General features: G+C 33.0%; 1 pseudogene; it reads left to right on the top strand.

Moving 5' to 3' along the window:
* The first annotated feature begins 564 nt into the window (after nt 1-564).
* Nucleotides 565-1,327, top strand: LOC132352108 (nucleophosmin-like; annotated as a pseudogene).
* Nucleotides 1,328-13,008: the final 11,681 nt, after the last annotated feature.

Raw genomic sequence — 13,008 nt, 5'->3', positions numbered from 1 at the left:
AATCATGCTACAGAAATTTACAGAGAATCACATGGAAGAGAAAACAGCATTTTCAAATGAAGGGCAAAATTATGAAAATAAATGTTGTAACTTCTAATAAAATTTTCATTTATCTCTAAAGCATCAATTATCTAATTATCATTATCTTAAAGTTTCCCAAAAGCAAATGCAGTAAGGGAAACCATTTTTCAGTTCATTAAAGTTGGTTACCTGTGGGCAAATAGCCATATCTCAAACACTGTAGTGTTTTATGTATCTGTAGTGTGGAGATCTGTCTTCTACAGACTCTCTATCAAAATGGTTTCCCTGCAAAATTGTCCAAAACTGTCATCACAATGAAATACTTTCCATATTAATTTGATTTTTTTTTAATTTCCAGGAGAAATATAATGATATATTTTAAGCATGAGAAAGTACATTTTTCATCGTAGCCAATTTATTTTTTTCTACTTCAAAAAGCTATAAAATGTTGCCTGGTGTGATTCTGTCCTGCGAGGCTATTGTCTGGAACAGTAGTTTACCTCCATCTGCCTTCTCTCCCACCTAAGTGTGTGCCACCACCCCATGGAAGATTCCATGGAAAGGGACATGAGCCCCTTGAGGCCACTGAACTATCTTTTCAGTTGTGAACTAAAGGCTGACAAAGATTACCTCTTTAAGGTGGATAATGATGAAAATGAGCACCAGTTATCTTTAAGAACAGTGAGTTTAGGGACTGGTACAAAGGATGAACTGCACATTGTTGAAGTCGAGGCAATGAATTATGAAGGCAGTCCAATTAAAGTAACACTAGAAACTTTGAAAATGTCTGTATAGCCAATAGTTTCTCCTGGGGGCTTTGAAATAACAACAGCTGTGGTCTTACAGTTGAAGTGAGGCTCAGGGTCTGTGCCTATTAGTGGATAGCACTTAGTAGCTGTGGAGGTAGATGCAGAGTCAGAGGATGAAGAGGAGGAGAATGTGAAACTCCTAAGTTTATCTGAAAAGTGTCCTGTACTTAGAAATGGAAGCAAGTTTCCACAGAATAAAGTAAAACTCACTGCGGATGAAGATGAAGACGATGATTTTGATGATAAAGAAGCTGAAGAAAAAGCACTGGTAAAGAAATCTCTATGAGATACTACAACCAAAAATGCACAAAAATCAAACCAGAATGGAAAAGACTCAAAACCATCAACACCAAGACCAAAATGTCAAGAATTCTTAAAAATAAGTGTGGGGTGGAACTCCTAAAATACCAAAAGAACTTAGTTCTGTAGAAGACATTGAAGCAAAAATGCAAACAAGTATATTAAGTGCATTGAACGATGCTGGGCACTACTGGTAAATCAAGCCCAGAGAGGAAGAGAAGAGATAAATATAGCCCATACTGAGTATCATCAACAATTCAGACTGAAGTCTTCTATTTTAATCTCAATCCCCTTTCCTGATTTGCCACTCACCCACACCCTTTCCAGTCTGGAAGCAATCTCACTCTTGATCTCCTAAAGCACATTATTTTGACTGCTATGATTCAGTGAACCTTATACTTTGCTTTCTATTACTTGTGCATTTGCCTCACCTCTTTGACCATGTCTTAATCACCTATGCATCGCCCTAGCTGCTTAACAAATATTTGAATACAACATAATAAAAATAAAAACTATAAAATGTTAAGAATATAATGATAAATCACGGTAACTGAGAATTAGGGGCCATTCCCTTACTGAACTGCTTTTTTGGATAATTCAACAGAGTTTTTACTACTTTGCAGTGTAACAATCTGAGAGCTGTTTGAAATACTGTATAGTTTAAATGACAGAGTCCCTTTCTCTCATTTACATAAGTAGTACAGGCTTGTTAACTGAGTTCAACATTTTCCTTGAAACAATCCTTACAAAGCAACAGAGGCATTAGTAGATTTTATATAAAGATTTAAATTACAGTTATTTAGTGTTTTTTTTCACAGATGTAAAATAAAATCAAATAAACCATTTGTGTAGTTAATTAAAGCTTTCTTTTAATATATCAAAGAAAGCAGTATTTGGGGGGGATCAAAGGAAATTTTATAAAAATTTTCAAAGGCTAGCTTGCTTAAAGCTGCTTTCTTCTCTTAAATCGCCCATGCCTTCAAAAAGGTATATCATGTGGAGGTTTCTGAAGGAGTAAGCAGAAGTTCACATATCATACATTTACTTGGATATCAAGCAATCTAGAAGTTCAGAACCCAAATCGAAGGTTAAATAATGTAACTATAATGCTCTTAATTGCATATTTCTTTTACTCTTTTTGGTCTTGTTTTTCTTTACCTCTGTTTATCCTCCCTTGATCAAGTTACCTATCTATCATGTATCTAACTATCTACCTATCTATCTATCTATCCTTTAATTTTGCTTATACTTCTTGTAACTTCAAATCTGTATGTAATGAGGCAAAAACAAAAAAACTCACAAAAAATCTTTTAGGCTTAAGTATTTAATGAGAATTTATATGGACTTTTCAAAATCTATTCCATTAATGTGTTTTTACAATATAACAACACAATACCACAATTCATTGAGATTCATCAAAATTAAAAACATATGTTTTGCCTCATTATACTCTTCTGAATACATTGTACTCGAGATGTTAAGACCAACTTTTGCTTTCGTTAGGAATGATGATCTCATGCAAATGAGCATTTGATTTGTAAATATCACATAAAAATAGATGTAGCAAAATTTCCAATTGCAAACAATTTTATAAGGGAATGATGATTATAGTTTAGTTTTTCAATTAAAGAATACTTTAATATAAATGATGCTACCTTTCTAACATTTAAATTAAGAAATTAACATAAACTAATATACTAATTGATATCAAATCAGTCATTCAGACTTTTTAGGTAATCTGTACGATTTGTTTTACTTGAACTACTATTAATAAATAAGTGAATAAGAATAAAATCTTAAAAACATGTTCTTTAAATGAGTTAATGTTAAAATGAAATGTTAAAAACTGCATATAGTTGACAAATTTGATTTAATTAGATAATAAAAATATCTGAATTATACCTTTTACACAATATAATCACAAAATACAATATGGAATCGGAATTTTTTTCCAAAAAACTTGCAAATACAATAAAATATATTTCATATATTCCTTTTACTTGAACAGGGCCATTAAGAAGCAGTGATGACACGATTAGAATTTTTTCAATATCTAACGTGTGCCACCATATTCATCTCTTGTGATAATTTCTGTAATGTCGGCTTTCTTTTTTCTTTTTTCTCTTTTTTCTTTCTTTTCTCTTTTAAAATTTATTTATTTTTTAAATTTTTGGCTGCATTGGGTCTTTGTTGCTGCACATGGGCTTTTTTCTGGTTGTGGCGAGCGGGGGCTACTCTTTGTTGCGGTGCGCAGGCTTATTGCGGTGGCTTCTCTTGTTGCAGAGCATGGGCTCTAGGCACACAGGCTTCAGTAGTTGTGGCACGTGGGCTCTAGAGCACAGGCTCAGTAGTTGTGGCACACGGGCTTAGCTGCTCCATGGCATGTGGGATCTTCCCAGACCAGGGATTGAACCCGTGTCCCCTGAATTGGCAGGTGGATTCTTAATCACTGTGCCACCAGGGAAGCCCTCTTTTTTCTTCTCTCCTTCCCTTTTCTCTCCCTCCCTCCCTTCCTTTGTCCTTTCCGTTCTTCCTTCTCCCCTCTCCTTTTCCTCCTCCTTTTCTTCTTCTTCCTTCTTTCTTTTTTTCTTTTCTTCCTCTCTCTTCACCCATTCTCATTTTTTTTGAAATTATTATATGTCAAGAACTCTTCTATCTATTGTTGCTAAAAGCTGTGCACAAAGACTAATCTTAAACTTATATTAACATTAATGCAGTATTATTTCAGAAACTGAGCAGTGTTGTGGTGAACATAAAATAAATCGATATCATAAACAGTTACTGGAAGAGAAAGAGCTCGATTAGCTTGCTTTGAATAAGATATTTGAGATTATGCCTGAATGCTGAGAGAAATGCAACAATGAAATGATCCTAGGGTTAGTGCTCTAGGCTCAGGGAAGACATATCCAGCACTAAATCCCTAGGACTGAAAAATCTAGCAGAACTGAAGGATCAAAATGAGTAGTCAGTGGGAAAGGGCATGCGTACTGGAAAATGAATTCAAAGAGGTAGTCTAGTGCTAAGTAGATGATGAAATCACTAACTAATTTTGTTCCTCAAATAGCTTACTTTTGCCTCTTATTTTCCCTTTCTTTTTTCCTTTTCTAATTGAGAGAGTCCCATAATTTTTTTCCCACTATTTCTACTAAGATTTTTGTTGGTGTTATTATATTCTTAACAACCAAGATACATTTCTTGTTTCCACTCCTTTTATAGTACCTCATTATTGTTTCATGGATATAATATCCACAAGAATAGCCTGTTTTCCTTCAGGCTTACAGTATCTATTCAAAACACTGTTTTCACATTAATAAGATCATTTTTTTTTCTTTTTCAGCCCAACAGTGGCATCATTAATAAATTTTAAATTCAGTGAGATTCATTTTTAATCTTTAATTCCATCTTCATTCCATGCAGTGGATTTAAAAGACACATATAAGAAAATGTACTTTGTGTTGTATAGTTTTATGGGTTTTGAGAGATTCATAGAATTGTGTATCTCCAAACACAATTCCATATAGAATAGTTCCATCTCTCCAAAAACTCATTCATGATGTATTTTTGTGGGCAACTCCTCCTCCAGCTATCCCTTTTTTTAACCTTATATTTTTTTTCTTATTTCAGAATGTCATATAAATGTGATCACACAATAGGTAGCCTTGTGTGTCTGGCTTCTTACAACTAGAAAGTTCCTTAAAGGATCATCTATGTTTGTATGTGAATCAATAACTTTTAAAAAATTGCTGAGTGTATCCCATTGTATGACTCTACCACAGATACTTAAACTTTTGGGTAGTTAAAGGATATTTGACTTGTTTCCAGTTTTTGAGAATTATGAATCTAGCTAGTATAAACACTCACATATTTGAATGAATTAAGGTATCTGAATGAATATATGGTTTTATTTCTCTTTAATAAATAATGTAAATAATGGTAGGTATAAGTTTAACTTTATAAAATATTGCCAAAAATTTTTCCAAAGGGGTTCTGCCTTTACGAATTCCCATCAGAAATGGATGTTAGTTTCAGCTGAGTTTTCACTATATTCTTGTCAGCTCTTGGTAAAGATAGATGATAGATGATAGATAGATAGGTAGATATATAAATATATAGGTAGATAAATAATTATGTTTACATATTTATGACACATACGTATTATTTCAGCTATTCTCAATGTGATTATAATTTGCATTTCAGTAAGGACTAATGATCCAAGCAACATGTCATGTGCATACTGGCCATCATTTGTTTATCATCTAAAGTTACTATATAGAACTGTCAATTTTGTGCAAGTGTTTCTATTGAGATAAGTGGTATTTTTAGATTATTCATATATAATATAATTATTTACATGCTTGGATTAAAATCTTGTAGAATTGTTTTGTTTCCTACAAATTCCAATTATTCTTTGGTTCTATCCTCTTGTTCTATTTCCTCTTGTGTTCATTGCTTATATTCTATCTCCCCTACTGATTTTTTATTTACACTTCTATTTTTATTCACGTAGTTGTTGCTGCAGGATATATAATATGCATCACTATTTAGTCAGAACCTATCTTCAAATATTAGCATGCTGCGTCATTTGTAATATAAGAACTTTATACCAATATTTTACCAATTCTCTCCCAACGTTTGCATTATTGTTGCCATACCTTTTACTTTCATGTGTACTATAAACACCAAATATGTTGACATATATATACACCAGTATTATTTGGATTAGAAAATAAGTTATATTTATAGGACTGAAAAGTAAGAAAAAATAATTTTATTTAAGTTCATTTATTCCATTTTCAGTGTTCTTAATTTCTTCTGGTAGATCAAAACTTACGCCTGGCATCACATTCCTTCTTCCTTAAGAAATTCCTTTAATATTTCTCATAGAGTGAGTGTGTTGGCAATGAATACTTTCAGTTTCTGTTTGTTGGATAAAATTCCTAACTCTTGTTTCTTTTTGAAGAATTTTTCACTGGATATATAATTCTGAGTCACAGGTTATTTTCTTTCACCACTTTATAAATGTTACTCCATTTTCTTACAGTTTCTGATGCTATTAAAAAAAAAAAAATCCAACCTAATAGTCTTTGTCATTTAATTGCTGTATTTACAACGTTCATATTAAAGTCATTTTTGATATAGTTAGTTTAATATCTAGCATATTTGTAACTGCTTTCAATTCACTACCTTTGTTCTTTGTTTCCTTTTTTGTGTTCTACTCTTTTTCTTCCTTATCTGGTTTTAACTAAGCAATCTATCAGATTCCATTTTCTCTCATCTCTTAGCATATCAAGTATATTTAAAGATTTTTTTAGTGGTTGCCCTAGAGGTTGCAATATACATTTATAAACTAATCTAAATCTACTTTCAAATGACATTATACTGCTTCATGAGTTGTGAAGGCACCTTACAGCAGGACATTCTCATTTCCTTCCTTCTGTCCTTATAATATTGTTGTCATTCATTTCACTATCCATAATCTACCATCCAATATATTATTACTATTATTTTGAACAAAGTTTTCTGTGTTAGACCAGTTTAGAATAAGAAAAATGAAAGATTTCATTTTACTCTCATTTATTCCTCTTTAAATACTCTTCCTTTTTTGTGTATATCTGAGCTTCTGATCTTATCATTGTCCCTCGCTCTGAAGAACTTCTTTTAACATTTTTTGCAAGGCAGGAATACTCTCAAGAAATCCTCTCAATTTTAGTTTTTCTAACAGTTTTTATTTCTCTTTTACATTTGAAGAATAATTTTGCTGGATAAGAATTCTAAGTAGTTGTTTTTTGTTTTCTTTCACCACTTTAAACATTTCAGTCCACTCTCTTCATGCTTGTATGGTATCTGAGAAATCTGATGCAATTCTTATCCTTCTTTCTCTGTAGGTTACATTTTTGGTTTTGTTTTTGTTTTCCTCCTCTGGCTTCTTTTTAAGATTTTTTCTTGCCTTATATTTTCTGCAGTTTGAATATAATTTGCAGGTATAGATTTTTTTAGAATATATCTTGCTTGGTGTTTCTTGAAATTCCTGGGTCTGTGGTTTGGTATCTGTCATTAATTTCGGAAAAGTATCAGTCATGATTACTTCAAATATTTCCTTTTATTCCTTCTTTTCCTTCTGATAATCCCATTACACATGTTACACATTTTGCAATTGTAATTGTGACTGAACATTACATATCCATTTTTTATTGTTAACCTAACCGTTAGTAACTCTAACATATTAATCATAATATTTTAAAGCCTCATCTAAGATTGATTTTGTAATTACTTTATCTTTGAGAGTGTATTTTTTTTTTTTTTTGTCTTGATCTTTTGTATGCCTTTTGTATGTTGCTGAAATCTGGACATCTTGTATAAGACAATGAACACAAACATAAAACACTTTTATGCCTGGAAATGAGCATACATTTCTTTCTGTTAGGCTTTTAGTACAAGCACTTGAGCAAATTAATTTAGGAGTTGAAATTCAAATTTTCTCAAAATAAAGGGGAAACTAAAGCAATTTAATTATCTACATTTAGACACTTTAAAGTGTTTGACCATAGTGATGTATGAAAGAAATGGTAAGTTTATTCTGATGGTAAGTTTATTTTACATATATATGTATATGTACATATTTATATACAAAGTAGAATTTCTATGAGAGAAGTTGCGGCAATAAGAATAATCTTACATAGATGGTTTCAACATAAGTTACCTCAAACCTTATTAGAAGGATATATCCTCAGTGCTTGGGGCAGAATCAACTTTCTCCCCATTCTATTCAAAATGAGGTATAGACATTTTTCTGCTTTTTGATATTTCTTCATGATTTGATTCTCTGAATTTCAGATCAACTGTAAATAGACTCACAGTTAATTTTCTGTGGACTAGGAAAAATCTAAAGTCAGTTATGCAGAGGAAATCCTTTAGAAACTTGCTACTCGAACTATGGTGTAAAGACCAGCAGCCTCAATATAATCTGGGTGTTCATTAGAAATGCAGACTATCAAACCTCACCCCAGATCTACTGAATCAGAGTATGCATCTCAACAAATATAGGTGAGTCAGTATATTAAAGTTCAAGAAAAACTGCTTTAAAGGACAAATCAAAACTTGTTCTAATGGTAATCACTTTCAGTGTCTAGTCCCTTCAGGATATTCAGGATTTCATTTGTCCAAGAAATATACATTTGATGGAAACAGGCTGAAAAAAAATTCCAGTAGAAGCCCTGTAGCATTCAAATAATACTAAATGATCATGATGATTTCACTATTATCACTTTACTTTTCTACACTCACAATCCAAAAGGGCCTTCATGGGCTCAAAATAATTCTGCTGCATTTAAACTGGTTAGCCTTTCAGAACAGAGAGATCCAGGGCTCTGTATGACTTTATCATTTAAAAATAAACCCAGTTCATGTATCACACAATTATATAGAAAAAGACAACAAAGCTCTTTGTCATTATTGGAAGCCAAATTTGAAAAATGATCTCCCTAGTGCAGATTAAATTGTTGAGACTCTAAAGTTTTGTTTCCTCTTCTTTAGAAAATGCATTCACACATCATTTTGAGTAAAATATAACGGATTCTATAACTAAGTTCCCAACCCAAGGTGAAAGTCGTACTTCATATTTATTCTAATTATAAGGTAATACCATGAAGATCTATTCTAATCAAAGTTGTATCTTTTTTAGTCTATAAAATTTGGCAACTAATATCTGGATAAACTGATAACCTGATTATATACTCTGAAATATCACCTAAAATTCTACAAGTCATAATCTCTACATTCTCAACAACACGTTAATAGGTTTTGTATCATATTTTGGATCACTGAGAAGACATATTTCAATCTGAATGGTTTAAGAGCACAAGGTCTGTTGTAGTTAAATAATACAGAAAGGGATGAATAATTACACTTACACTCTATTTATTGACATTTCTAAATTATGTGTCACTACAGGGTAACAGAGTAAACCATTAGAATGGCCATTTTTTATATCATTTTAAATCCTGCTGTCATGGAAAGCCTAGAGGCATTTTTCAGTGTTTACTTGTCAGTTTTTAGCTGTATCCAAGGATGGGCAAAATTCATCATTTTTTCTGTCCCAGAGTAATTCGCTGCTTGTGAACTCTTATGTTATTGTTTCAGTTTGGATAGATTTGCAATTCTTGCATTTTGCTTGAGACTGTAGTTGGACTGAATCCTCAAATGCAAAGTAAAAGGCAGCAAAACCTGCCAAGTTTTCCCTAGCTTTGGTTTGAAATAGGTAAAGTCAGAAAATTTCCAAATCAAATTGGAAAAGTAAAAAATAGCCCAAGGGCAATAAAACCCTTAACTAAAAAAGTAGTTGGAGGCATCATCACAAAATTTGGGCAATACTGAATTATACACCAAGTATACAGAATATCAAGTTCCCTAATACAAGAATTGAGTGTCACTCATTTTATGTTCTTTTATTTTCATTGCATTGTTCAACAAATCTTTTTGCCTGTCACAAAGATGAGTCGAAATGAACTGTATGTGGTACAGAATACACCTATCTACTTGCTCTCAAATAACCAATATATCCTCTTCATAAACTTTCCCATTCTTAGTTTATTTTTAAAATGATGTATGACTTAGTCAAATATTGTCAGAAGTCTTAACTAGGTGGAAAGCCATATTCCAAAATAGTTATCCAAAAATTTACTTATTATATACCATCTCTTTTAGATTAACATCAGTATGACACTGTTATAGAACTAATTAAAAATAAACAGAAAAAACAAAACTATGAACAGTCACATAGCTAAGAAAACGTTTCTGATTTATCTCTGTACCAATTTTTGATCTGCTGTCAGGATAGCTCAGACCTGTTTTCATGATAATGAGAGAGAAGCAGGAGAGAGAGCAAAAATATGTAAGGCCTTCTGTGGCTTAATAGGTCCTGGCAACATGGCATTTCCACCTCATTCTTTTGTCTAATGCATAAATCACATATGCAACTCAAAAGGCCAACCCAGAATTTAAGGGGTAGGAAAATAGACTCCAGCTCTCTATGGTAGGAGAATAAAAGTCATAATTTAAAAGGTGAGAATGCTGGAAGGGGTGCAGAATTGGGTCCATTTTGCAATCAATCTACCAGAGCAATCTGGTAACAAAACTGCAGAGGGAGAATATAAAATCAAACTTCAAATACTATTATATAGTGGATCAAGAACATTTAATACAGGAAGAAATAATATATTGTATTTCAATATCACATATCCTGAATTGGAGTCTAGTAAAGTAACCACAGTTTCATAAAGTCATACAAATGTAGGATCCTTATTCAATACTTGAATGCTATTCTAGCATATCTTTCCTCTCCTTTGTCATTTTCCAAATTTATCTTATCATAGAAGTACATGGGAGCAGAAATGGTGAGCCATTTGAGTTGTTTGAAGACTAATCAGAAGTACACATCATTTGCTTGACATTTATTCAGTTATTTACTAACCTGGTAAATTGTTATTTATTTAGTTTAGGGGAGATGAGAGAGGATAGAGTTAGAATACACTCAGAACCACTAGCATCTAGTAGTTTTGTAGAAGAGATTTTAAAAATTAGAAGAATTAAAAATAGAAGGTGTCATATAGAGAACACAGGTGAAAATCATCAGCATCACTTGGTCCAGCCTTGAATTCATTGGTAAGGAGATGTCAGCAAGTTCTTTGATTCACTTACTCTCAATATCCTAAGGAGAGACAGACTTTCACGTGGATGCAACAAGATGCACCATGAAATGGACCTTTATAAGAGGGAGCATGAGTGTGACTTTACAGACAGAGAAAAGTAAGCCTATGTTTGTACACAAAGGCATTTGAGCTCAGACACCAGTAGTTTACAGATATTACTGGGAATGGCCACTGATAAACACATGAAAGCTTGGGGAAGTTCACTTTGGTCCAGACTCCCTGTTGCGTGGAAGAGAACCCCATTTTCCAGCTAGCTGGTTCCCAGGAAACCTGGGAAATTCTCTGAGAGTAAATTATCAACCAATCCTTCTTGTCTTTCTGTAGGAGAAAAAGATTAAAGAAATTAAATAGACCATAAATTCTCCTTGACGTTAACTCCTGTATAGCACTCCAAAAATAAAAAATATGTTGTATTTTTGTGGGCAATAATATACATATCAGAAGAATATTTTTTTTCAGAACACTCGTCCTTTGCCAGGCTTTGCACATAGGTTATTTGTAATTTTCAAAAGCCAAACCTTCTAGGTGTGTATTATCTCCCCCATTTTAAAAGTAAGGAAATTAAGAGTAGAAAATTTCAATGCACCTTAAAGTCAGCAAATGAAACCCAAGATCCAAACCTACATCTTTATAAACTCCAAATCAAAATGATTGCCACCCTAAGATCTCATGGGTACAGAAGACACCATGCCTAAATTTGTAACACAGAGAGAGATAAAGATATTTCCTGGAAGAAATAAATGTTAATGAGAATGAATTTTAGTAAAGAAAATGATAGTAGTTCCTTTACTGACTAAACTGAAAGGTTGCAAGATAAAGAAATATAAATGGGATTGGCACTTTAAGAAAGAAAAAAAATCCAACAGAAAGGAAGAGATGACTATAATTAGTTACATCTAAATTCCTTTTCCGTATCTTTTGGTCTAGTAAAATAATGATTTTCAAAGCACATGTGATAGTTCAGCCATCCAGATATTTACCACATATTACGCCTCCCAACATCCCACTTCCTAACATATTTGTATTATTAGTATTACCTGCATGAATATGAATGGCATGAATACTGATAACATACCAGTATAGAACCTGGTAGTGAAATGGTCTTATTGAAAGAGAGCTTCCAGAATGATTTTTGTGAGGTAATAAAAAGGATTTCAAAATAATCACACAAAATGATCTGCTATTATTCAAGATGGAGTAACAGAATATCCCTGCCCACTAGAACATCTAAAAATGGACAAAATATAATAAACATCAGTTTTACTGGACATGGAATAGTGAAAAGTAATGATCCATGAGTGAGGGTAAGCAAATTAGTTAAGACCAGTGTTTGTCTCAGCTCATTGCCTGGAAAGAGTTCCCAGACCACATGGAAAAGTGGGGAATCAAGGGAAAAGCTTGGAGGTCTACCTGGGTTGAAGAGCCCAATCTGGGTTATAGAGCCTAAAGCGGTTTGAATTGTAGGGCACAGTACCAAAGAGGAGAGAGCAGCACAGAGAGAGAGCTAAGGGGATCTGCAGAGGGTACTCCTCAATTCTTCACCTAGGTACTGATCAGCTAATGCCTGTGATGAAACTACTTGAGGGTGGGAAAACACTACCCAAAATGAGTAAAGGGAACAATACCTGGTGCTTTCCACTAGCTTTGAAATAGTTCCTTTTTTACCAGCCAAAGTACATTACCTCATAATCCCTAGGGCAAATGAGTAGAGTTCCCAGAAGGGTACTCCCCTCAGTAGTGGGTCAAAATTAGCCCTAAATTATAAAGGCTACTCTGTTCCCACCTAAAAACCTTAAAAGCAAGCCTGAAGAAGATGAAACATAACCATATCTCACAGCAAAAATCAAGAACATGGATAGGAACATAAAATCATCCAGCACTCAGCAAGGTAAAATACACAACGTTGGGATCATATGTTTTTAAAAAAAAATTATCAAGAATACAAAAAAGGAAAATACAACCTATAATAAGGAGAAAATCCAAACCATTCAAATCAGGCCAGAAATAATAGAGATGACATAACAATAAATAAGAGCTTTTATTTTGTTTTGTTTTTCCAAATACCTGACCAACCAACCAAACTATTAACCATCGTCAAGGATTCAGTATGCATTTACCTGCATTAGTCTCCCAATCGCTGCTTTAAAAGATTAGCTCAAATTTAGTGGCTT

Source organism: Balaenoptera ricei, chromosome 17 (assembly GCF_028023285.1).
Source record: "Balaenoptera ricei isolate mBalRic1 chromosome 17, mBalRic1.hap2, whole genome shotgun sequence".
NCBI classification, from domain to species: Eukaryota; Metazoa; Chordata; class Mammalia; order Artiodactyla; family Balaenopteridae; genus Balaenoptera; species Balaenoptera ricei.
This window is presented reverse-complemented; position numbering and strand designations above follow the sequence as displayed.